Raw genomic sequence first — 25,508 nt, 5'->3', positions numbered from 1 at the left:
ACTCAAGGACACAGTTGGCAAATGTCTAGCTGACCTCAAAGACAAAGTTCCTAACAATGATTAGGAATTGCACTCTCTTCAACAAGTCTCAGTGTTATAAGCTAAGTTCTTTGCATGGCGGTTCCATGATCTCCATGATCATTTTACAGCCCATGCCTTACTATTGATGTTGGCAATGAACTGGACCAGTGGCTTCCCCATTAACTAGGCCTCCCCTTGGCATGTCTCGGGGCCCCTGGGCAGGGGAAGGGTGTTGGTAGTGACACCGTCTCATTGTTAGTTGATTTCTGTACTCCTTGTTATTTGCTGTTTTTCGTACCTGAAACCCACAGATTTCAAAGGAAGAAGGTGTTCAGGTGAAGATGGAATAGAAACACGACTAAAAACAGACCAGTTGGCGTTATTGAGGGAATTAGGAACTATATGCATGTGGGGATCTGCTTGCAAAATGATCTTATTCATGATGGCTTCAGGCAGCTTGAAACTAAGACTCAGAACCAGCAAACGCCGGTAGGTCCCAGGGATGCAGTCACTGGTTTGGTTGTTGTTGTTTGTATTGGAGGTGGAATTTTGCACTTGTCACCCAGGCTGGCGTGCAAGGGTACAATCTCAGCTCACTGGAAACCTCCGCCTCCCCAGTTGTAGCTATTTTCCTGCCTCAGCCTCCTGAGTAGCTGGGACTACAGGGATGTGCTGCTATTCCCAGCTAATTTTTTTTTTTTTTTTTTTTTTTTTGAGATGGAGTCTTGCTCTGTCACCCACGCTGGAGTACAATGGCGTGATCTTGGCTCACTGCAACCTCCGCCTCCCAGGTTCAAGCAATTCTCCTGCCTCAGCCTTCTGAGTAGCTGAGATTACAGGCACGTGTCACCAACCAGGCTAATTTTTGTATTTTTAATAGAGATGAGATTTCACCATGTTGATCAGGCTTGTCTTGAACTCCTGACCTCATAATTCACTTGCCCCAACCTCCCAAAGTGCTGGGATTACAGGCTTGAGCCACCATGCCCGACCATGCTCAGCTAATTTTGTATTTTTAGTAGAGATGGAGTTTTGCTATGTTGTCCAGGCTGGTCTTGAACTCCTGGCCTCAGCAAATCCACCCGCCTCAGCCTCCGGAAGTGCTGGGATTACAGGCATGAGCCACTGTGCCTGGCCTGCAGTCATCAGTTTTTCCATGTTTATACAGCCCATGAGCTAAGAATGGCTTGCAAATTACGTGGTTGAAAAAAAAGCAAAGGAAGAATATTATTTGTGACCTGTAAAAAAATGTGAAATTTATATTTCAGCATCAGAAAATAAAGTTTTATTGAAACATAATCATGTCCATTTGTTTACATTGCTTCAATTTCCTCATTATAACATTAGGCACCTCATGAAGCCATTTTGAGGAGTAAAGGGGGTAAAACATGTTGATGCCACTGTGACAGAATTCAATATTTGCCACAGAGATGGCAAAGCTGAAAATATCTTCTCTCTGGCTCTTTAAGAACAAATTTTGGTGGTCCCTGGTTTAAAGATTTCTGTCCCAAGAGGGCAAAAAAGGGAAGCAAAGGGGAGTTTGGGCCTTCCTGGGGTAGAAGATGTAATCTAGGTTAGTGTTTCCAAAGTTGATAATATTGGCTTCTTGGGCAAATCTGGGTTATAGACTATCTCATTTTATGGTTTTATCTGTGTGTGTTTGTTTTACCTGCAATACTTTTTTACATATTTTATTTTTAAAAATTAAGTATGCTTCTGCAATTTATTTTGTTTTGTTTTGTTTTATTTTATTTTGAGATAAATAAAATATCTGGAGTACAGTGATGCGATCTCGGCTCACTGCAATCTCTACCTCCTGGGTTCAGGTAATTCTCCTGCCTCAGCCTCCTGAGTAGCTGGGATTACAGGCTCGCACCATTACACCTGGCTAATTTTTGTATTTTTAGTAGAGACGGAGTTTCACCATGTTGTCCAGGCTGTTCTCGAACTCCTAATCTCAGGTGATCTGCCTGCCTCAGCCTCCCAAAGCACTGGGATGACAGGCGTGAGCCACCTACACCACTGCAACTTAAAATTCAGACTATTTCACATAAAACCCCGATTCACGGTTTCTCTTCAAAAATGGGGATCTCTGTCTCACATTTCCATGCGGGAGTAATGAATGCCTGGATGATGTACTGACATCAGCAGCCCTCTTCAGACTGGGCATAAACTCTCCATTTGGCCGAAGTCCCCACCTGGCTCTGTATCCTTGCCTGGCCCTGTAGAGATTCAAGTTTGCAACCCCTGAACTAAAATGTATTTAGTAAGAGCCAAGTCTCTGGTGTCCCACGTAGGCATGAATCCTGACTCAGCCACTTACTAGTTGCGATACCTGTGGCAAATTGCCTCTCCAAACCTCAGTTGCTTCTTCTACAGAATGAAGATAATAATAGTAACTTCCTGGAGTTGCCGTGAGAAGTAGTTGAGGAAGTAATAGCAGTTATTATGGCAGTTGCTGTTCTCAGCACTTTACACAGAAATCTTTTAATTAGGCAACGACATAAAGCACTTAGTACGTTTCCTGGCGCATGGTAGGAACTCAGTATATTACAGCTATTATTACCGTTGGTTTTGGTAGGTATTTTAGGATCACAAGAGACACATTGGCGCCATGGTGAGATTTCAAGAAGCAATATAAAAGGAAAAGGAACCAAGAATTTCTCCCAAGGAAGACTCCACACTGCAAATGAATCTGCTGGCAGCCCATGTCATACATGCATCACAAAGTGAGCTTGGACATTCATGTAAGTAGCATATTGCTCGCTCCCAGAAATAACTGCTATTTAGCATTTTTGTATATTTCCTTCCAGGCTTTTTTCTCTTGTGATTTTGCACACAAATGGGTTTACAAAACTGGGATCATGCTCTTCTTCTCACTTATATTTTCTTAGGAGTATCTTCCCATATCAGTAAATCTAAGAAAAGTAGAATGAGATTGGACTTGCCCATTCACTGCAGAAGATGGAACCAAGAGAGATGTTGAAAACATGCAGACTGCAATGATGAGGTAGGGTACAGAGATGAGCATTGTCCTGGCACAGCTTTAAGCTCAGGCATTGCAGCAGAGAGTAGAAGCTAAGGCAGGAAGAGGATTAACGGTGTTTGGTCTGGGGGATGGAGCCGCTGGTTACAGCTGAGGGAGGACAGGAGTCCAGGGAAGGGCATGTGTGAGAGCTGAGTCATGAGAACTCACAGACCCCAGGACCCAGGGAAGAGGCTTGGAGTGAAAGATAGAGCCAAAAGAGATTTCCGGAGGTGTTTAAGCACAGTTGCAGAGACTGGCTTTTTGGTAGCCACAGCTTCATCCTGGGGAGAGAAGATAGTACCAATAGTTTGTTTCTGGTTCAGACAATAGAAAAGCACTTCCTTCACATGAGGAGGGTGCTGCTGTCCTTAAGCCGACACTCCTTTTTTTTCCTTTTCCTTTTTAGTTGGCATGTAACAATTGTACATATTTATGGGATACAGAGTGATACTTTGCTGCATGTATATAATGAATAATGATCAAATTAAGGTAGTTAGCAAATCTATCTCTTTTAGCTTTTGGAAAAGTTACACTAAGTTATTTTATTTATTTATTTATTTTAAGATGGGGTCTTGCTCTGTTGCCCAGGCTGGAGAGCAGTGTCATGCTTATGGCTCACTGTAACCTCGATTTTTTGGGCTCAAGTGACCCTCCTACCTCAGTCCCCTATAGCTGGGATTATAGGTATGCACCACCACACCGAGGCTAATTTTCATATTTTTTGTAGAGATGGGGTCTCATTATGTTGCCTAGGCTGGTCTTGAACTCCTGGGTTCTAGTGTTCCTCTCACTTCAGCCTCCAGCGCAGCTGGGACTATAGGTGTGCACCACCACACCCAGCTAATTTTTATATTTTTTGTAGAGATGGAGGTCTTGCCATGTTGCTCTGGCAGATCTTGAAGTCCTGGACTCAAGCAATCCTCTGGTGTAGGCCTCCCAAAGTGCTGGGATTACAGGTGTGAACCGCCACACCTGGCCACACTAAGTTCTTGTTAACCATATTCACTCTACAGTGCTATAGGACATTAGAACTTATTCATTCCTTCTAGCTGTAACTTCTGACACTTTTTCTTAAAGGTCAAACCCTAGAAATTTTCCCACTGAAATCAGAACTGAGATAAGAATGCCCACCATTGCCTCCATTATTTGTTATGGTTCTACAAATCCTAGCACGAGAAGGAATAAAACAGAATTAAGAGTTATAAGCAACAGAAAAAAATGGAATAAAATTACAATTTCTCCAGGTGATAGAATTAGTCTATTTAAGAAGCTGAATGTAGGCCGGGTGCAGTGGCTCATGCCTGTAATCCCAGCTCTTTGGGAGGCCAAGGGAGGTGGATCACCTGAGGTCAGGAGTTCAAGGCCAGCCTGGCCAACATGGTGAAACCCCGTCTCTACTAAAAATACAAAATGTAGCGGGGCATGGTGGTGGGCACCTGTAGTCCTGGCTACTTGGTGGGGTGGAAGGGTGTGGGAGGTGGGGTGAAGCAGGATAATCGCTTGAACCTGGGAGGCAGAGATTGCAGTGAGTCTAGATTGTACCATTGCATTCCTGCCTGAGTGAGAGAGATAGACTCCATCTGAAAAAAATAAAAAAGAAAAAGAAAAGAAGAAGCTGAAGGCAATTAGCTGGAAAAGAAAAACCACAGTAGAATGAATGAAAGAGGTCAGTGAGGTGGTTTCTTATGCAATATTAAACCATACAATAAAGCTGTAATAATGAAGTCATTGTGGTACCCGCATTTTAAAATCACATTTACTAGGATACTTTTCAACACAGAGAAATAATACAAAGAAAACAAGAAACAGTTCATTACCTTTATTCAGTTAATCCCTTTTAAATTAAAAGAATAGATATACATAGTTAGAGATTTAAAACAGTATGGAAAGGATTCAAAGTGCCCAAAATTCTCTCACCTGATAACTTAGCAGAATAATTTTTGTTAACTGCACGTGGAATGAAATTATGTCTAAACTGAGACCTGAAGGTTAATTAGAAGTTAATCAGAGAAAGGGAGGGTGTTTCTTGAAGCGTAAGGTACAGCATGTGTGATAATGAGAAAATGAGCAAGAGAAAAACTCATTTGGGAACTCAAAGTAGCTCAAGGTGTTTAGAAGATTAATGGTCTGGGGGACAGATCCGGTGGGTACAGGTGAGAGGAGAGGGAGTGGTGGGAACCAGGGAAGGAAGTGTGAGAACTGGGTTGTGAAAATTCGTTTTAGGTCCTAGGGCTTCCCTAGTGCCCAAGACAGGGAAGGTCTTGATCCTTGGACCTTACATTCTCATTGAAAAGAAAGACTACAGACAAGATAACTGTGCTTTGAAAGATAAAAAAACATCAGGGCTGGACACAGTGGCTCACACATGTAATCCCAGCACTTTGGGAGGCCAAGGCAGGCTGACCACTTGAGGTCAGGAGTTTGAGACCAGCCTGGCCAACATGGTGAAATGCCATCTATACTAAAAAAAAAAAAAAAAAAAAAATTAGTTGGGCATGATGGTGCCTGCTTGTAATCCCAGCTACTCAGGTGGCTGAGGCAAGAGAATCACTTGAACCCGGGAGGCAGAGAGGTTACAGTGAGCTGAGATCTCACCACTGTACTCTTGCCTGGGTGACAGAGTGAGATTCCATCTTTAAAAAAGCCAGAAACAAAAAACAAAAATCCAAGAAAGATATAAAACACGACAATATGATAGCAACTCTTCACTGGGTGGGGGGCAAGTGGAGGGCAACATTGAGTGGGGTTGTTGCAGAAGGGACTGTTGAGCTCAGACCTGAAAGAAGAGAAGGAGCCATTTATATGAAGAGTCCAGGAAAGAGCTTTCCAGGCAAACGGAAATGGAAATGCAAAGACCCTGGGGCAGGAGTGAACTTGGTGAGTTTGGGGAATGGAAGAGAGGCTACTTGGAAAAAAGAGAGCCTATTGCAGTGGTTTCACTGGGTCCATCAGCTGCCCTTAGAGCTGTCCCTTCAGCACTGGGATCACTGGGTCCATCAGCTGCCCTGCCAGCTGTCCCTTTAGCACTGGGATCTCTGGAAAATCTAGGAGGTTGAGTTGCACATGGACCAAGGTCAGCCCCAGCTCTCTCTTAGGGTAGGGAGTAACCTTGAGGTCACCAGATTTGGGGTAACTGAAAGAACTGACCTGGTCCTGCTGGCTTCAAAACATGCAGGGATGGGGAGGGAATCTAGAAAGGGGATGTTTGTATTTTTAACTTTTTTTCAATTAAAAAAATTATTATTATTATTAAAAATGGGCTTTCATTACACTGCCCAAGCAGGTCTCAAAGTCCTGGGCTCAAGTATCCTCCTGCCTCTGCCTCCCTAAGAGCTGGGATTAGAGATGTAAGCCACCACACCAGGCTTGTACTTGGAAAGTTTGCAGTCCTGAAAGGGAGGTCCTAAAGTGGTGGTGGGGTGCCTACATGTGTATGCATTTCCACACAGTGCAAACCCAAGCAGGGGGCTCAAGGAGCCGCCACTCTCGGGAGGGAATAGACCTAGACCCACTTGCTATGCTGTGCCAATTTTGGCCAAAGGCTAGACAGCTTTCTGTGGTTTTAGTGGTTTTGACTTCAAGTCAAGATATACTGGAGCCAGAGCAGAGAGGCCTGGGGAAGTGAGACTGTCACCCAAGGCTCTATCTTTCCAAGTTTGCAGTCCTTAAAGGGAGATCCTAAAGGGGGGGCAGGTTTCCCTAGGATGTCCCCTCTTCAGTGGAAGGAGAGGATATCAGCAGAGCCTCTTGATGAGCTTCCAGAAAAGATGCCTCACATCCATCTCTGCACAGCCCACATGTTGGTTCCTGGGGCAGAGTTTGGTGGCTGGGAATCCACTAATCTAGCAGAGAGACACCACTTCAGAGCAGGCTCTGGACAGTCATTATGTGCTCAGAGTGAGGGCTGGCACTCCTCATCAGCCCACCTAGCCCAGCTACAGTGCCTGGAACCTGCTCCAACCCGTAAACAGGGCCAATTCTGTAGCTAGAGCTTGACATCCATCTCAGCATGAGTCCAGCCAATGCAATCACATTCCAGGCTCCCAAAAGCCCAGCTTAGAGCTCAAAACAGAGGCCAACAGGAACCCACTGTCCAGTGTTGTAGGTCTTTTGCTAGATCCCCTTGGCAAAGTTTTTTGCTTTGCAATATCAAGAAGTAAGAGCAAATACTATGTTTGTTTATGCTTCCTGAGTACTGGGGTTAAGCCCTTGACTAAGAATGTTTGGGCTTCTGGTGTTATAGCAAATCTTTATTATCTGAGAATAAGGATGCCTTATTGATTCTCAACATCGGTTCACATTGGAATTACCTTGGGAAGGGAGGCTTGAAAAATGCTGAGACTGGAGTGCTGTGCCCAGGGATTCTTACTGTATCTGGGCATCTGAATTCCTCTCCTCTCCTCTCCCCTTCTTTTCTTTTTTAGAGAAAGGGTCTTGCTCTGTCACCAGGCTGGAGTGCAGTGGCACAATCATAGCTCATTGCAGCCTCAAACTACTGGGCTCAAGCGATCCTCCTGCCTTAGCCTCCTGAGTAGCTAGGACTACAGGTGCACACCACCATACTCGACTAATTTTTGAATGTTGTTTTGTAGTGATGGGGTCTTGGTATTTTGCCCAAGCTGTGGATTTTTCAAAGCTCTCTGGGTGATTCTAACTGTGCAGCTAAGGTCAAGGACCACAGCCTTCGGGTGAGTCCACTCACGAATAGCGACTAAAGCCTCTTTCTAGATGAGAATGGCACTGTTGATCATGGTGTCCAAAAATTGTAAGTGTGGCTAAATTGAAACAGGTTATGCTTCCATCACAGTATATATATTGCAGTGATGACAATGAGACCTGAAACATGTTGAAATTTTTTTAAAAGAAAAGAAAAAAACCCCAGGGACTCCTACTCCGTAGTAAACAATCAAGTCCAAAATGTGGTTCCAACTTTATCTGAAAATAAAATTACAGTTTAGGAAAACATGGTGATTTTTTCTGATCTTCTCTAACTATGAACTAGGGTGAACAAAAAGGTAAGGTTTGTTGATTTCAGAGTGGCAGGGGTGGGGGCGTGCATAGTTTTTCTGATAAAAAATCACACGATGTCCAGTATGAAATTTTTCCCTTCCCCGACAAGATCGTAAAGTTGTACTTTCACAGCAGGATCATAAAATGGGTCATTTTTGTGAGAAATATTCGAGTATGTCGTCAGTTTTCCTGAGGGCTCCTGTTAATCCTTCGGCATTCAAATCATTGGATGTGTCTATCACATCAGCATTCTCGTCAATTTTCTCTTCTTCCAGTGTTAGCTTGTGTCCCTCCAGCAGGCTCTTGTCTACCCGTGGTTAACACATCACGTTTTGCCTCCTAGTTTCATTGCGTTGTCACATGTTGGCAAGAGCCGGCAATCAGAGAGAGACTGCCAGACAAAAACCGTGAATTGTAGAGTATTAAATGGGTCGGGGTGGTGGGGTGGAGTGGGGAGGGGGTGTCTGTGTATAGAATGATTTTGTAAGTGGTCCAGTCGTGAATGCACATGTTCATATTAAGACAGAGTTTACTTGCATGTCTGTGCAACCTTGCACATAAAGGGATTTGGGTAATGAATTCATAGTAACGTGGACCCTGAGCTAAACTTGGCCCCTGATCCAGATGAAGCACTTAGGGTCTACCAGTTACAAATTACTGCTTCTAATAAGAGAACCATGAGTCAGTTTTTGAGAAATAAACATTTTCTTCTGGTGTACAGAACTGTGGTTGGTGCACATCCTGATTTAGTCTTTATTCTTTTTTTAGACAGGGTCTTGCTCTGTTGCCCAGGCTGAAGTGCAATGGCACAATCATGGCTCACTGCAGCTCCAATCTCCCAGGCTCAGCAGGTGATCCTCCCACCTCAGGCCCCTAAGTAGCTGGGACTGCAGGTGCATGCTGCTACCCCTGGCTACTCTTCTTTATTTTATTTTTGTAGAGACGGGTTCTCACTCTGTTGTCCAGGCTGGTCTCAAACTCCTGGTCTCAACTGATCTGCCGCCTCAGCCTCCCAGAGTGCTGCAACTACAGGCATGGGCCACCATCCCTGGTCCCTGATTCATTCTTTGTTCAACAGATATCTGGAGTGTTTGCGTTAAGCACTGTTTCCAGCACTTGAAATTTATCAGTGAACAAAACAGACTAGGCTGTTATATTCTAGTGGAGAGAGATCTAGAGTAAACAAAGAAATAAATGAAACAAACGCATCAGTAAAAAGGAAAAGATAATTTCAGTGCTAAGTCCCATAAAAATAAACCCTGGAGAGAATGTGATTGGGGTAGGGGAGGACAGTCATGAGATTGGGTGGATGGAAGGGGCCTATCTGAGCAGGTAGCCTGAGTGAAAAGAGGATACCACCCGTGGGAAGATTTGAGGGAAGAGCTTCCAGGCAGAGGAAATTGCAAGTGCCAAGGCCTTGAGGGAGGGTAACACTTAGTGTGTTTCTAAAACCAAGACAAGCTCAGGGCAACTGGAGCAGTGTGCGTGAGGAGGAAAGTGGGATGAGATCAGGCCCATGAAGGAGCAGGCACAGATCACTGAGCATCTTACAGGCCAGGGTCCAGAACTGAAAAGGAGCGTGCATGGTTCGGGCTTTGGAGGGTTTTCAGCGCATGAGAAACAAAATCTGATTTATAGTGTAAAAAATCTGTTTGCATGTGAGGAACTTGCAGAGGAGCAGGAATGAAAGTGCATCTTAGAAGAATCATTGTAAATGACCTTGGGCCTTTTGGAGAAGCCACTGGTGATGGGGATGGAACAGTAATCAAGCCGGAGTCCTCAAGAGGTATGACTTGTCGAGAGAGGGTCCTGCCTTAAAACCAACTATGGGGAATTTAATGAGGAACAAGTGTCTGTGCTGTCTGTCTTTCTCTGCACAGGATGAATAGGCTAACTTCACTTCTAAAGAGCCTGGATTTGAGTTCTTTTCTTGATCGGCCCTTTGGATGGGTTTGGGAGGTTTACGGTAAAATGTTTTCCTTGGTTCTTCATTATTTGGTTATTGAGGGTTTTGATTCTGGTTAGACCTGGAGTACAGAGCCGAGAGCCCAGCACATCCTATCCTAGACCACAGCGCATGTTCACTAACACAGCACCTTGCAACTTTGTAGGTGCTCCTGTAGGAGTCACCAATTAGGTAGAATTGTCATGTGTTGCTCAAGCCTGTAATCCCAGCACTTTAGGAGGCCGAGGCGGGTGGATCACGAGGTCAGCAGATCGGGACCATCCTGGTCAACATGGTGAAACCCCGTCTCTACTAAAAATACAAAAAATTAGCTGGGCACGGTGGTGCGTGCCTGTAATCCCAGCTACTCGGGAGGCTGAGGCAAGAGAATTGCCTGAACCCAGGAGGCAGAGGTTGCGGTGAGCCGAGATTGTGCCATTGCACTCCAGCCTGGGTAACAAGAGCGAAACTCCGTCTCAAAAAAAAAAAAAAAAAAAAAAAAAAAGAATTGTCATGTGTTTGGGGTACCAGCAAAGCAGGGGTACAGACAGAGAGAGAGAGAGAGAGAATGACAACTAGACATTATTTGATATTTGACATTTATAAAAAGCATTGAAATGCTATGGGAAAAACATTAGATGTATGTTAATCTTCCTTACTTAATACTTAGTATTACCATCTCTGGAGATCTATGAGGTTAGGGTGGCCACCTGGGTCAGTTCATTGCTTAGAGTGTCTGAAAGTCTTCTTCTTTTTTTTTTTTTTGAGATGGAGTTTCACTCTTGTTACCCAGACTGGAGTGCAATGGCACAATCTCGGCTCACTGCAACCTCCACCTCCTGGGTTCAAGCGATTCTCCTGCCTCAGCCTCCCGAGTAGCTGGGACTACAGGCGCGCACCACCATGCCCAGCTAATTTTTGTATTTTTAGTAGAGATGGGGTTTCATCTTGTTGACCAGGATGGTCTCCATCTCTTGACCTCATGATGCACCTGCCTCGGCCTTCCTAAGTGCTGGGATTATAGGTGTGAGCCACCGCGCCTGGCCTGAAAGTCTTAACTCTGCCTCGGCAAGCATTAAAAAGCAGGCAGAACTCATCATGTTTCCAGACCACAGAGGCTTCTGGTGCTGTAGCAGAGGTTTTGGGGAGAAGGGCTGAAGAGAGCAAGGGTCATAGCTGTGACTCCTGGGGCTTAGCTGCTTTTTCAGTGGTGACATCTCTCTTTCAGAGGTGCCTGGAAAATTGGGTCCACCTGCATGAGAATCACCTGGGCTCTTCTTAAAACAAACCAACAGACAAACAAGTGCATTCCTAGGCCTCTACGCAATGCCCTGAATTCGAGGCTTTAAGAACCTGTATTTTTGAAAAGGTTTCTCCAATATTCTGATGCATAGCAGTCTGAGAGATGTGCCGTGACCTCAGGAGGTGCTCCAGCCTCTGTTGCTAAATGGACACACAATATTGTCATCACATCACAAAGGACTTGCCCTCAGGGAGTATTTGAGACCCTTTCTGGAGGATAGGCCAGGTAGGTTTGTGAGTGTGGAGGGTTTGTGGAAAGGGTTGTTTCCTCTTAGAAGGTTTGGGATTGATATCTTTTGAGACTTACCTGAGGTCTCCCCATAAACAAGCATCACAGCCATGGTGAGTCCTGAGTCCCTGACTGCAGCTGCGAGTCCAGAGCTGGTCCATACCTTGAACTTGGACCACTTTCATAGATATCAACAGACTTTGACATCCTTCCCTAATGCAGCTATGCACGTGGTCACTGGGATACTTCAACAGACTTGAGGGATGCTCATTGTTTGGCGTTTAACTTATGCCTCAACACCAGATGCCCTACCAGTTGTTTCTCTCTCTCTCTCTTTTTTTTTTTTTTTTTTTGGAGACAGAGTCTCCCTCTGTGGCCCAGGCTGGACTGCGGTTGCTCAGTCTCAGCTCATTGCAGTCTCCGCCTTCCAGGTTCAAGAGATCCCCGTGCCTCAGCCTTCCAAGTAGCTGGAATTACAGGTGCCTGCCACTATGCCCAGCTAATTGTTGTTGTTGTTGTTTGTTTGTTTTTTTTAGTAGAGACAGGTTTCACCATATTGGCCAGGCTGGTCTCAAACTCCCGACCTCAAGTAATCCATCCGCCTCAGCTTCCCAAAGTGCTAGGATTACAGGTGTAAGCCACCACGCCCAGATGCTACCAGTTGTTTTTTAATCCTGTAAGCAGCACGTAAATAGCACAATGACAATATAATGTGTAGAGGTTCAGAGTTTAAAAGATTATTTTTGACCCTAATTTGACACCTTATTTATTTAAAAATGATAATGCAGGAAGAGTTTAAAAAAAAAGCTACATCTCAACTCCTGAGAGACCTGGGCTTAGATTTCTGTCCCCTGCAAACTCTGTAAACATGGGCAGAATCAAATCCACAAAACCAGAGCCTATGTTTAACTGTCTGTATAAAGAGCCACTTTTTGACATTTTGTAAAATGTTAGCATTCTGACTACGCTAAGCTGAGAAAGAGAAGAGAGCCTCCTGGATCTGTCTCCAGCTACCCTGGACTGCTCATTTCAACCTTCACTGGTCAGCTCTGCCCAGCGCTAACAGATTTGCTCTCAAGCAAATCCATCCTGGGTCCTGACATTTATCCGGGGTGTCTTTTACTCTCTTCTATTCATTAAGCATGGGCGGTTACCACGGCAACCATTAACTGCACCTGACATCCAGGAATAGTTCTGGCGTTTTGAGCAAACACCACACTGGGATTTAGTTCTACAAGGTAAAGACCTGGACACCTCCCTCCAACTTGCGTGGACGTCCTGGTGGTCCCCCCACCTCTGCTTGAATCTGAGCTGCCCCCCAGGCCTCTTGGCTGGAGAAGGGAAAGAGGGTGGAGTCTCCTCTCCCAGATCCCGGTTCTCCCTTCCCACTCAGCCCCCAGGATCTTTGCTAGTTGCCATATAATGGGGGTGTGGCGGGGGCTGTCTCTGAGTGGGGTGAGCCTACCGAAGGGTGTGTGTGTGTGTGTGTGTGTGTGTGAGAGAGAGAGAGAGAGAGAGAGAGAGAGAGAGAGAGAGAGAGAGAGACAGAGAGAGACAAGGCTGGGGGCATTCCAGGTTATCAGAGGTGGACACAGATGCATTTTGGAAGAGCAAGGAATGTAAATGGGCACATGATGCCTGTGTATGGATGTGACTCTGTGTGGGTGCACTGCTGAGTACATGTGTTACAGCTGCCAGGCGTTTGCAGCTGATGCTCTTTCTGCCTGGACCACTCTCTCCCAGCCCTTCATGGAGCCTCCAGGCCCCTGCCTCACTTGAACATCTCCAGTCACTTTCTTTGCTGAGCTTATGATGATCCGCGAGTGTCCTAAATATCGTTCATACTTATTACCCACTTTATTTTTTGACTTCTTCTTCCCTAGAATATAAGCACCACTGAATCTCAAATATCTTTTACCCAACCTGGTACATAGTAGGTGCTTTATAAGTGTGCCCTGAACATCTGCCTGTCCTTTGTATATGTCTGCAGGGATCTTGGGCAACATCCTGTTGAATGGTGACAAAAATCCTTAACCTGGCCTATGAGATCCTCTGTGAGGTGGCTCCAGCTCATCTCCAGATCCTTCTCACCAATCTCCTGCTGCACAGACTTTGTTTTCTCTTTCCTGCCTCAGGGCCTTTGCACAGGCACCCTCAGCTTCAAATATTCTTCCTTCTCCATCCTGAATTTCAGTAATGTCTATCTGTGCTTCAGATCTTACCATAAACATCCCCAGATTGATGCCATCCAGTAATTTGCCCTCACAGCAAGCACCCTGTGCTTCTCTTTCAGGCACATATTACGAATGATTAATTATGGGTTTAATGATGTGTCTGTTTATTCCTCTCTACTGTAAATCCCAAGAGATCATCTCTGTCTTGTTCATTGCTGTCTTCCCAGTACCTGATGCATAGTAGGTTGCTAAATAAACAAGTGGACAAATGAATGTATGGGATGAGTACTGAGTATTTCCTCCACATCGGAATTGTTTTTATTTTGTTTGTTTTCTGAGACAAGTTCTTGCTGTGACACTCAGGCTGGAGTGTAGTGGTATAATCATAGCTTACTGCAGCCTCAAACTCCTGGGCTCAAGTGGTTTTCCTGCCCCAGCCTCCCATGAAGCTGGGATTACAGGTGCTCACCACTATGCCCCATTATGGTTTTCATTGTTTTAGAGATGGGGTCTCACAATGTTGCCCAGGCTGGCCTTGAACTCTTGGCCTCAAGTGATGCTCCTGTCTCAGCGTTCCAAAGCATTGGGGTTATAGGCATGAGCCACTGCACCCAGCCTATATATTTTTTTCTTTCTTTTCTTTTCTTTTTTTTTGAGGCAAGTTCTCACCCTTTCACTGAGGCTAGAGTGCCGTGGTACAATCTAGCTCACTGCAGCCTTGAACTCCTGAGCTCAAGTGATCACTCCAACCTCAGCCTCCCATCTGGTGACTAAGACTACAAGCACATGTCACTACATCCAGCTAATTTATATATATTTGTAGAGACAGGGTCTTCTTATTTTGCCCAAGCTGGTCTCCAGCTCCTGGTGAGGAGTCCGAAGTGAGGGCTTAAGTGATTCTCTCACTTCGTCCTCCCAAAGTGCTGGGATTACAAGCATCAATCAGGGCACCCAGCCTGGATTTTAAGCTTTGTTTATTGGCATGTCTTCACCGCCTGAGACTCTCCTTTTATTCCAGAGCCTCTCTGGGCCCAAGTCTTCTTTTCCTCTTCCTTCTCTCATTGCTGTGGCTTCTTTTTGTTGTGGTTTGGGGCCCCTGATTTGCCCGCTACCTAGAGTCTTAGGACTTCCTCCCTCTGTATGGGGAGGATACCAGGCCAACATCACATTCACTGCCACTTCCTTCACCCCCATCACCTGCTGCCATTAGGTCCCAGGGAGAGGCCTGGAGCCTCTAGTTAGGTGTCATTAGATAGACCAGTTCAGGATCAGGTGGCAGGGGAGAGAGATCATGGCATGTTTCTCTGTGATGGTCCAAAGGCTGAGGTCACTGGTCTGTATCAGGCATCTAGCGGGAACATCTGTTCTAGCTGCCAGAGGAGCTTCCATTCTCTCTCCCACTGGTAAAGCTACCCTCATTCCACTGTAGGAAATGCCTGCTCTCCCACTTCAGCCCATGCAGAGAGTGAGGTGAGCATAGGGTGACTCCATTGTCAGTTTCAGAGTGGGCATGTGATTCAGTCCTGGCCAATCAGAATTCTAAATTCTCCTGGCTACAGTGGTTGGCTAAGAGGCTCAGTACATGACCTAGATCTGGCCAATCAACACATCTCACCACCCTGATTGGTTTAGGGGAGGTCAAGTGACCACGTTGGTCCAGTGAAGATAGTCTGGGAAGCTTGGTTAGAACTGCTGAGAAAGAAAAAGGTTGTTTTCCATTGAGTGGCTAAGCTAGTGGGCTGGGGCTACAGCTGCCAAGGGCCCCCCTTGGAGACAGCAAGCTTGAGAGTGAAATCAAGGCAGAGAACATAGAACTGAGAGGTGTTGATGGTCTGACTCCTGCTAATATTATTTGAGCCCCTGGATCCAGCCGTGCTTGAAACAGGTAAACCTAGGGTATTTCAGTTCCATCAGCGAATAGCTTATGTGGCTACTTAAGCTTATTTGAAATGGGTTTCTGTACTTTGCAATTGAGAGTCCTGAGAAACTGAGAGTCCTCACCGTTTGGAACAGCAGCACCTACCATTTGTTAAACTCTAACCATGTAATAATCTCCCAGTCCTAGCTTTGCCCCCATGTCTGTTCTGCAAACCTCAGCAATTCATATTACCATTTCTGATCTTGGTTTCCACAGTTGTGAAAAGAAGCTCATAAACTCTACTCTTCTACCTGTCAGACTTGTTGTGAGCATCAAAGTGATGAGTGTGAGGCGGCTCATAAACTGTGAATCACCAGCCCGTGCTGCAGAACAGTACTGAGCACCTTCTCCCAGGAGCAGAGCTCGCTGGGGTTGGTGGGGCATGCACTCAGCAATGCATTCCAGCTGCTGTACGCCATCCTGGGGTCTGGTTCCTGGATGGGAGAAGGGAGATCTCAGGGTCCTGAGTGCTCCTGGTCTTAGGAGTGTGGGAGAACAGAGTGGGCTAAAGATTGGTGGTGGGTGACTCTGCTGAATGATTTTTTCTTTTTATCACAGAAACTGTCACTGCATAGCTTTGTTTTGTTTTGTTTTGATTTTTTGTTTGTTTTTTTGAGATGGAGTCTCACTCTGTTGCCCAGGCTAGAGTGCAGTGGTGCAATCTCAGCTCACTGCAACCTCTGCCTCCCAGGTTCAAGTGATTCTCCTGCCTCAGCCTCCTGAGTAGCTGGGATTACAGGCACCTGCCACCATGTCTGGCTAATTTTTTGTATTTTAGTAGAAATGGGGTTTTACCATGTTAGCCATGATGATGTCTGTCTCCTGACCTTGTGGTCTGCCCACCTCAGCCTCCCAAAGTGCTGGGATTACAGGCATGAGCCACGTTGCCTGGCCCTGACTCTGCTGAATATTAACTGATGTCCAGCCAACCCTTATTTCCATGTACCTGATGATGTTCCTTTTGTCCCAAGGAGTGAGAACATCTTAGCAGATGCTGGCATGGATCAATGACCCAGACCAGATGTACCCATCTCTGCTGTCCCCCAGAATCTAGATACCCCTCAAGGAAGGAATTGGCAGAGATTAAAGAATTGGCTGGTACTAAATTCCTGCCCTCTTCCCCCAGTAGACACAGAACTCATAACATAAATTCATTAACTCATTTCACTCAATAAATAGCTGCCTTGTGCCTGGCATCCCTGCAGGCACTTTGGCTCCGGGGGCATGACACAGAGCACTCTTGGATCCTCCAAGGGGATGGGGCAGACAATGAAACAAATGACTTCCAACAGCTATCAGAGCTAGAAAGACCCTCAAGATAAGGGACTTGGAGTGACCGAGGGTGATGAGGTGGGGAGGGGGTTTCTGAGGGGGCTGTGTGGCCTGAGAGCTGAAAGAGGAAAGAGCCTCATTTTAAATCAGGGCAAGCAATGCAGACAGAGGGAAGAGGAAGGGCTGGTCCTGTGACAGCATGAGGTGGTACATGGAGGGATAGAAGAGACCCAGTAGGGAACAGAAGAGTAGAGGGAGAAGGAGAAGGAGGGAAAGGCTGAGACAAGGCTGAGGCCACAGAAGGGAGAGCACGTGGGTCACGGAGGAGCATTTATTCCAAGGGCAATGCGGGTTTCGGGGAGGAGGTTAAGCAGGAGAGTGATATTATAGGATATGCATTTTGTAAATGGTCCCTCAGGCCGCCAGATGGAGAATGATCTGGGGTGGGGGCAGTGGTGATTTGAGCTAAACTGGCAGCTGGGGAAGTGGGAGAAGCCTTTGCCTTTGGCTACGATGATATTTTGAAGGCAGAGCCAATGAGATTTGGTGTGTTGGGTGTGGGGAGTAGGGAAAACAGAGGCACCAATGGTGTCTACGCTTTTGGCCTGTGTATGGCTTGGGTAAGTAGTGGTACTAGGAAAGGAGGTGGAAAAACTAGGCGAGAGGCAGGTTTAGAAAGGAAATTAATAAACTAAGTTCACTTACAGAAAAATAAAGTTATATTCACACACACCTGGGTTTGTGGGCTGAGATCTGTATCCATTAGAAATGCAAGCAAGGCAGATACAAGTTCAAATCCCAGCTCCACTACTTGCTGTGTGACACTGGGACCTTTATCTTTATTGGACTTCAGCTTTTTATACACAAGGATGGCAGTGTCTTTCTAATAGGTTTTATTGTTGTTCGGCTCTTTGAGAACTCAGTAAAATAATGTATATAAGAAATCTAGTGGCTGGGTGCAGTGGCTCACGCCTGTAATCCCAACACTTTGGGAGGCCGAGGTAGGTGAATCACCTGAGGTCAGGAGTTCGAGACCATCATGGCCAACATGATGAAACTCCATCTACTAAAAATACACAAATTAGCTGGGTGTGGTGGTGGGTGCCTGTAATCCCAGCTCCTCTGGAGGCTAAGGTAGGAGAATTGCTTGAACCCGGGAGGCAGAGATAGTGAGCTGAGATCACACTACTGCACTCCATCCTGGGCCACAGAGTGAGATTCTGCCTCAAAAAAAAGAGAGAAAAAAATATCTGGTAAAGTGCCAGACATATTCTGAGTGCTAAATAAATGTTAGTTTTATTCTTCTTCCCTCTGCCCTTCCAGGCAAGGGTAATGACTCCATTTGTGTATTGATATTTGTTAGTAACAACCTGTGGGAATGATGATCTTGACTTACTGGGAGTTGCTGTGATCCAAACTCAGTATCAACTGCTTTACATAAACATGAAGTCCAACCAACCTGGGGTTGCATCCTGGTACTACCCCTTAGTAACTGCATACTTCTGCTGGTTATTCTACTTCTCTGAGCTTCAGTTTGCTTTGTTTAAAATAGGTGTAATGCTGCTATCTTCAGAAGACTGCTATGTATTTAACAGCCACTGCAAAACTAAAAAGCCTGGGAACATCTTAGATCATCTTTATGAGGGGAAGGATTAGATTCACCAAGGTACACCTATACAAGGGTCTAGTATAGGCAGCTATCAAAAAGAATGAGGAAGCTCTGACCATATGATTACCTGGAAAGTTGTTCATATGGAAGGCCTCATCTCTCTCTCTCTCTCTCTCTCTCTCTTTCTCGCTCTCTCTCTCTCTCTCATTTGAGACAGAGTCTTGCTTTGTGGCCCAGGCTGGAATGCAGTGGCGCAATTATGGCTCACTGCAGCCTCAACCTCTCAGCCTCAAGTGACCCTCCCAGCTAAGTAAGCCTCCTGAGTAGCAGGGACTACAGGCATTTGCCAGTATGTACAGCTAATAATACATGTATATAATATATATTCTGTAGCGACAATGTCTTGCCTTGCTTCCCCAGGCTGGTCTCAAATTCCTCATCTCAAGTAATCCTCCCACCTCAACCTCCCAAAGTGCTAGAATTACATGTGTGAGCCACCACACCTGGCCTTCATCTCATTTTTGTAAGGCAAAAAATATATGTGAGTGGATTGTAAGGCTGGTTATGTGAATGGTGGCCCTGGGAATTGAGCAGTGCACCACCTGAGCAACTGTATAGAGGTATTTTGTAGCTTGATGGCAAAATAGGTAGATATTGATTTAGATTATAGACATAATCATAGATAAAGACATGAATATAAATATATCCCAATACACACGGAATGAATGAGAAAGTTGCTTTAAGCAACCTCTGTCACTTGGGGAGGGGGTAGAATTTGAGAAGCAGAAGGAGAAAAACTTTTGCTTCTTATACTCTCTTTATCAAAGTGCTTTAGGAGGGAGTTTTGCTTTTTGGCTCCCTTTTCCTGTATTTTTCAAATGTAAAAGTCTTCTAAAAACAGAGCTAATGTATAAGAAAATGTTTAGCTAAGCACTGCCTGGCAAGAGATTTATATGTTCAATAAAAATGACATAAAGGGAAAAAAGAGTGTGTTTAGTGGGGAGGGGGCAGAGGAGAAGACTAGGAGAAACTGTGGCTGTGAGCATCCAGCTTCTCTTGGCAGCTGGTGGGAGGTACCCAAGGGCGGCGGGGATCCTCTGAGGTGCTAATGACCTGATAGAACCATTCACAGGCGCTGGCTGGGCGGTGTTCTCTGGGGCATCTGGAGAAGGTGCTCTTCCTCACCTAATTAAGGAATGATGCTGATGTGTTCATTTCAATCCAAATAGGAGAGTAGGAGTCATCGGCGGGGCATAGGGTAGGGGTGAGGGTGGCTATGTCTGAGTTCCAGTCTCTTCATTGCTCTCCTTCTGCCGCCTGTCTGGTTTCCAATTCAGGTTTCTCCATTGTATTAGCTGCATAACTTTGGCAAGTGACTTAACAGCTTGAGGCTTCGGTTTCCTCATCTGGAAATGGGTATACAGCAGTCCCTTCTTATCCACACAGGGTACATTCCACGACCCCCAGTGAATGTCTGAAACTGCAAATAGTACCAAGTCCTATTTATAATGACTTTTCCTCTACATACCTACCTATGATAATGTTTAATTTATCAATTAGACACAGTAAGAGATTAACAACAGTAACTAATAAAACAGCACAATTGTAACAGTATATCATCACATAAGTTATCACTCACTGTGGCCATAACTCCTGCAGTTTGAGATGTGACCGCAAAATTTGCCTGAATTTCTTTTTCACAATTTCACAGATAGGAGATTCCTTCCCTAGATCTTAGCGATATCAATAGATAATTTTCCATTTTTCCTAAGTTGAGGATTTTCACCCTTAATGGAAGCACTGGACAGCTTCTTTTTGGCATGTTTCAATTGCAAGCATCACTACTCTTGTGCTTTGGGGATACTATTAAGTAAAATTAGGGTTACGTGAACTCAAGCACTTTGATACTAAGATAATCCATCTGATAACTGAGACAACTCTTTTTATTTATTTATTTATTTATTTTTGAGGCAGAATCTCACTCTGTTGCCCAGGCTGGAGTGCAGTGGAGTGATCTTGGCTCACTGCAACCTCCACCTCCCAGATTCAAGTGATTCTCCTGCCTTAGCCTCCTGAGGAGCTGGGATTACAGGCACCCACCACCACATCTGTGTGTTTTTAATAGAGATGGGGTTTCACTATGTTGGCCAGGCTGGTCTTTTGAACTCCTGGCCTCAAGTGATCCCTTTGTCTCAGCCTCCCAAAGGGCTGGGATTGCAGGTGTGAGCCACTGCACCCAGCCTGATAACCAAGACAACTGTTAAGTGACTGACAGGTGGTTAGCATCTATAGTGTGGATACTCGGGACAAGGGAGGACTCACATCCTGGCGGGACAGTGCAAGATTTCATCATACTACTGAGAACAGTGTACAGCTAAAAACTTATGAATTGGGCCAGGCGCATTGACCTTAAGTGATACATCTCCCTCAGCCTCCCAGAGTGTTGGGATAACAGGCATGAGCTACTGTGGCCAGCCTGACACTGTTTAAATAAGAGTTATTTTCATTGCTGACTCACTCCGAAGAGCCGACTTCTTGATATCTTTTCTCTCGTTCTCAAACATCGAATTTGTCCACAGAGTCTGTCAATTCGGTCTGCAAAGCATGTCTCTCTTTGGAATCCTTCCTTCCCTCATGCCAGTCCAAGTCACCGCCATCCCTTACCTGGATGGCCCCAGCCATCTCCTTTGTGATCGCTCTGCTTCCGGTCTTGCTCATTTCTTTCTCTTAAGGACATCTCTCTCTCTCTCTCTCTCTCTTTCTCTCTCTCTCTCTCTCTCTCTCTCTCTCTCACACACACACACACACACAGACACAGAGCCACTTCTCATGACTCCACTCCTTAGCGCTTTGGGAGGCTGAGGTAGGAGGATCAATTAAGGCCAGGAGTTTGAGACCAACCTGAGCAGTATAGTGAGACCCTTTCTCTACACAAAATAAAAAGAAAAATTAGCTGGGCATAGTGGTACATGCCTGTGGTCCCTGCTACTGAGAGGCTGAGGCAGGAGGATTGCTTGTGTCTAAGAGGTTGAGCCTGCAGTGAGGTGTGATCATGTCACTGCTTTCTAGCCTGGACTACAGAGCAACACTGCGTTCCTATAAAAATAAAATAAAATAAGAAAAATGGATGAACTGTTTCTTTCTGACATTTTCCATTTCATATTTTTGAACCTTAGTTGACCATAGATAACTGAAGACAAAGAAAGTGAAGCACAGAGCACATTGCAATACTCATTAACTTTCATGCAGGATTAGCATTACTCCTAGTACTATATTAGTAATTTAGTATTAGTATGTTAGTATTAGCATTATTACTAAGGCCCACAATCCCTTTTTCAAGCTACTGAAATCCAAAAAGCTCTGAAAAAATAAAAGTTCCTTGGAATTTATAGATCAGCAAAGCTGTGACGTCGTCACATGGACTTATTTGGGGGCAAAATCTGACCTGAGTGGACTTGGGAAAGTATTCATGGTCTTTATTTATCTCACTTGTCTTGGTTATTTCTAAGTTTTGCTGCAGAGCAATGAATGCATTTGACTGCAGGGTGTTGCCCCAGAGGTGCTATCTATGGTAAATGAACCCTCGTCTCTTTGTAAAATCCTAAACATTAAAATTCTTGAAACGCATCTGAGTACGAGACTGTGGACCTATACCATAATGAGTACAGCAGAGCACACATTCCCCAGTTTTTATGCCTTGCTCCATACATTTATGTCACATGCTTTAACATTTATGTTACATTTCTCTCATCAAAGTTGTCAGAATAAAAATGGAGTCACTTGTGTTAAAAACCCTGACAATCCTAGCACTTTGGGAGTCCAAGGCAGGCAGATCACTTGAGGTCAGGAGTTCAACACCAACCTGGCCAACACGGTGAAACCTCATCTCTACTAAAAACACAAAAATTACTGGGGTGCTATGGTGTGCACCTGCAGTCCCAGCTCCTCGGGAGGCTGAGGCAGGGAGAATCGCTTGAACCCAGGAGGCAAAGATTGCAGGAAGCAGAGATTGTGACACTGCACTCCAGCCTGGATGACAGAGTGAGACTCCATTAAAAAAAAAAAAAAATTCCTGACAAGTCTGGGCGTGGTGGCTCATGCCTGTAATGCCAGCATTTTGGGAGGCTGAGCCGGAGGGATTGCTTGAGGCCAGGAGTTCAGCACCAGCCTGGGTAACACAGCAAGAATCTATCTGCAACCTTAAATTTAAAAAATGCTTCTACGATGATATCTTCCCAGCCTGACCAACCCCAAACTAGAATCATCCTTGTTAGTCATCCTTGTAGCCAAGGAAAATTATCTCAAAACAGTTACACAATCCTCCTCATTTTTCCTTTAAAAACCTTTGTCTTCCTTTACTTCCCTCCCTAAATATGCACATAATTCACTATGACACCTGTATTCCCATTGCAATGCCTATTCCCTAATATACATAATTTTATTTTGAAGCGCTTTCCTGTCTGTCATTTACGTTGACAGTCTTTAAATCAACCCCAGTTTCTTTTTTAACTTAAATTTATTTTCAAAGAAAACTTTATAACCCAACTGTAAATGGAGAGTGAGTATCACTGGCTGTAAATAGAAGGCCACTGTAAAAATAAACACGATGAAAACAAAATGATGTTATTAAATTCCAGCTAGGTACTGTGAATTGAAAAGGAAATAGCTTTCTCGCCATGTGGTGAGATCTTGTTTAATGCCTTGTCTGGATGCCACATAGCAGCAGTGGTAGATGCTACTTGCAGCCCTGGAGCCTCCTACTGGTGGAGTTGCCTGCTGGGGTAGAAGGAAGGGGCTCGTTCTCTACCCCTTCAACCTGAGGTGGACAACACAGATATTCTATGCTTCAAGGAATGGCATTAACAGCTGCCCTTTCTCTGATTAGAGCACCCAGAATATGCCCAAAGTCACTCGGTAACAGGAGCCCCCATCTGCAACAGGAAATGTCCTTGTGAGCTGTAAGACCCTCGAACCAATATCGCTGAAAGGTGCCATAGTATGACCAGACAGTGGTGAGCCTAGTAGCTTATTTTGGCTGAAAGTGAGATCCTGGAGTCTGGGCACTAGGCAAGAAGTGGCTGTTTTTGCAGTCATTCATTTAAGAAAGGATACACTGGCCGGGCTCAGTAGCTCACGTCTGTAATCTCAGCACTTTGAGAGGCCAAGGTGAGTGGATCACCTGAGGTCAGGAGTTCGAGACCAGTCTGGCCAACTTGGTGAAACCTTGTCTCTACTAAAGATACAAAAATTAGTGTGGTATGGTGGCAGGCACCTGTAGTCTTTTGGGAAGCTGAGGCATGAGAATCGCTTGAACCTGGGAGGTGGAGGTTGTAGTGAGCTGAGATCGTGCCACTGCACTCCAGCCTGGGTGAGAGTGAGACTCCATCTCAAATAAAAGAATAAATAAATAAATAAATAAATAAATAAATAAATAAATAAATAAAATTTTTAAAAAAAATTTAAAGGATATGCTGAGTGTCTCCTATGTGCTAAGCACCATACCTGGCTCTAGGGATGCAGAGAGACAAGCCTCAGCCTTTGTGGATATGGGAGAGATGGAGAAGGATCATATGAAGGAAATAAACATGGAGGCAGGATAGCCTGTCACAGTGGGAGGTTAGGGAAGCCTCTCAGAGAAGGGGCATCTGGGCTGAGACCAAATGCCAAGCATGAGCAGCCACGCTAAGAATAAGCGGGAGAGCATCTGGGCTGGGTGACTAGCAAGTGCACAGGCTCAGAGGCTGGAATTTTTACCTCTCACCACCCCATCTTCAGGGAAGTGCTTCAGGGGGTGCAGAATCCCTGGGGGTGAGGGACAGAGGGGTTGGCTTAAGATTCCTGGGTCATAACTCAAGAAGTTCTGATTCAGCAGGTCTGGCGTAGACCTGAGGTTTGGCATTTCTTTTCTTTTTTTTTTCTTTTTTCTTTTCTTTTCTTTTTCCTTCCTTCCTTCCTTCCTTCCTTCCTTCCTTCCTTCCTTCCTTCCTTCCTTCCTTCCTTCCTTCCTTCCTTCCCCCCCCGTCTCTCTCTCTCTCTCTTTCTTTCTTTCTTTCTTTCTTTCACAGAGTCTCCCTCTGTCACCCAAGCTGGAGGCAGTGGTGTGGTCTCAGCTCACTGCAACCTCCGCCTTCTAGGATCAAGTGATTCTCGTGCCTCAGCCTCCCTAGAAGCTGGGATTACAGGTTATGTGCCACTATGCCTGGCTAAGTTTTGTAATTTTTTTAGTAGAGATGGGGTTTCACCATGTTGGCCAGGCTGGTCTTGAACTCCTGACCTCAAGTGATTTGCCCGTCTCGGCCTCCCAAAGTGCTGGGATTGCAGGTGGGAGCCACCACACCCAGCCTGCTTCTACACCTTCTTACCCATGCAACCTTTTTGAATTTCTCAACATCTCTAAGCTTCAGTTTCCTCAACTGGAAAACTGGAATGACCAATTATATAAAATAATATAAATTAAACACCTAGCATGTCCCTGACACATGGAATGTGTGGGCAATAATGATGATGATGGTTATTATGTACAGGTCACTCATGGGACCCCTTTATTCAGAGGAGTTCCCTAGACCCAGTGTAGCAAGCTGGTGTCATGATGACTTTGTTCAAGGTACTAGACTAGACTTTCTCCCTGTTACGTGATTTCTTGTCCATTCTAATCAGTATTTCACTGGTGAGGACATTAAGGCTTGTGGACGTTAAGTTATTTAGGGGTGACCCAGTCAAGTAGCCATGCTGGAATTTGAACAAGGTCTGTTTGAAATATGCTGCTAGTTTGGAATTTCCACCGGGTCTGTTTGTTTCCACTCCCCATGGGGCCACTGTGTCAGGAATTTGGGGAATGCCAGATTAACCAGGCAGAACTGTGTCACTCACTCCCAGGAGCCCAAGGACTGGGAAGGAGCAGCCTGGATCTGGTTGGGGGCCCCGAGGTCTTTGGGGAGTGCAGTGGAGTCGGGGGGTATCTCAGCTGGGGCTGCTGTGAGGCAGACTGGAAAGGTACCCA

At 45.3% G+C, this 25,508-nt stretch overlaps 1 protein-coding gene and 1 non-coding gene across 2 annotated transcripts in view; one reads left to right on the top strand and one right to left on the bottom strand.

The window, feature by feature from the left end:
• The window catches only part of CACNG3 (calcium voltage-gated channel auxiliary subunit gamma 3), a 104,910-nt gene that overhangs the window by 19,323 nt on the left and 60,079 nt on the right, over positions 1-25,508 (bottom strand). The gene's annotated exons all lie outside the window — the stretch shown is intronic.
• Positions 7,765-7,896, top strand: LOC118146575 (small nucleolar RNA SNORA1). The gene has a single exon (XR_004732429.1). It is a non-coding gene; the product is annotated as a small nucleolar RNA SNORA1 (small nucleolar RNA).

The sequence above is a fragment of the Callithrix jacchus genome, chromosome 12 (genome assembly GCF_049354715.1).
Source record: "Callithrix jacchus isolate 240 chromosome 12, calJac240_pri, whole genome shotgun sequence".
In the NCBI taxonomy this organism is placed as follows: Eukaryota; Metazoa; Chordata; class Mammalia; order Primates; family Cebidae; genus Callithrix; species Callithrix jacchus.
Note: the sequence above shows the minus strand (reverse complement) of the source record. Positions and strands in the feature narration are given on the sequence as shown.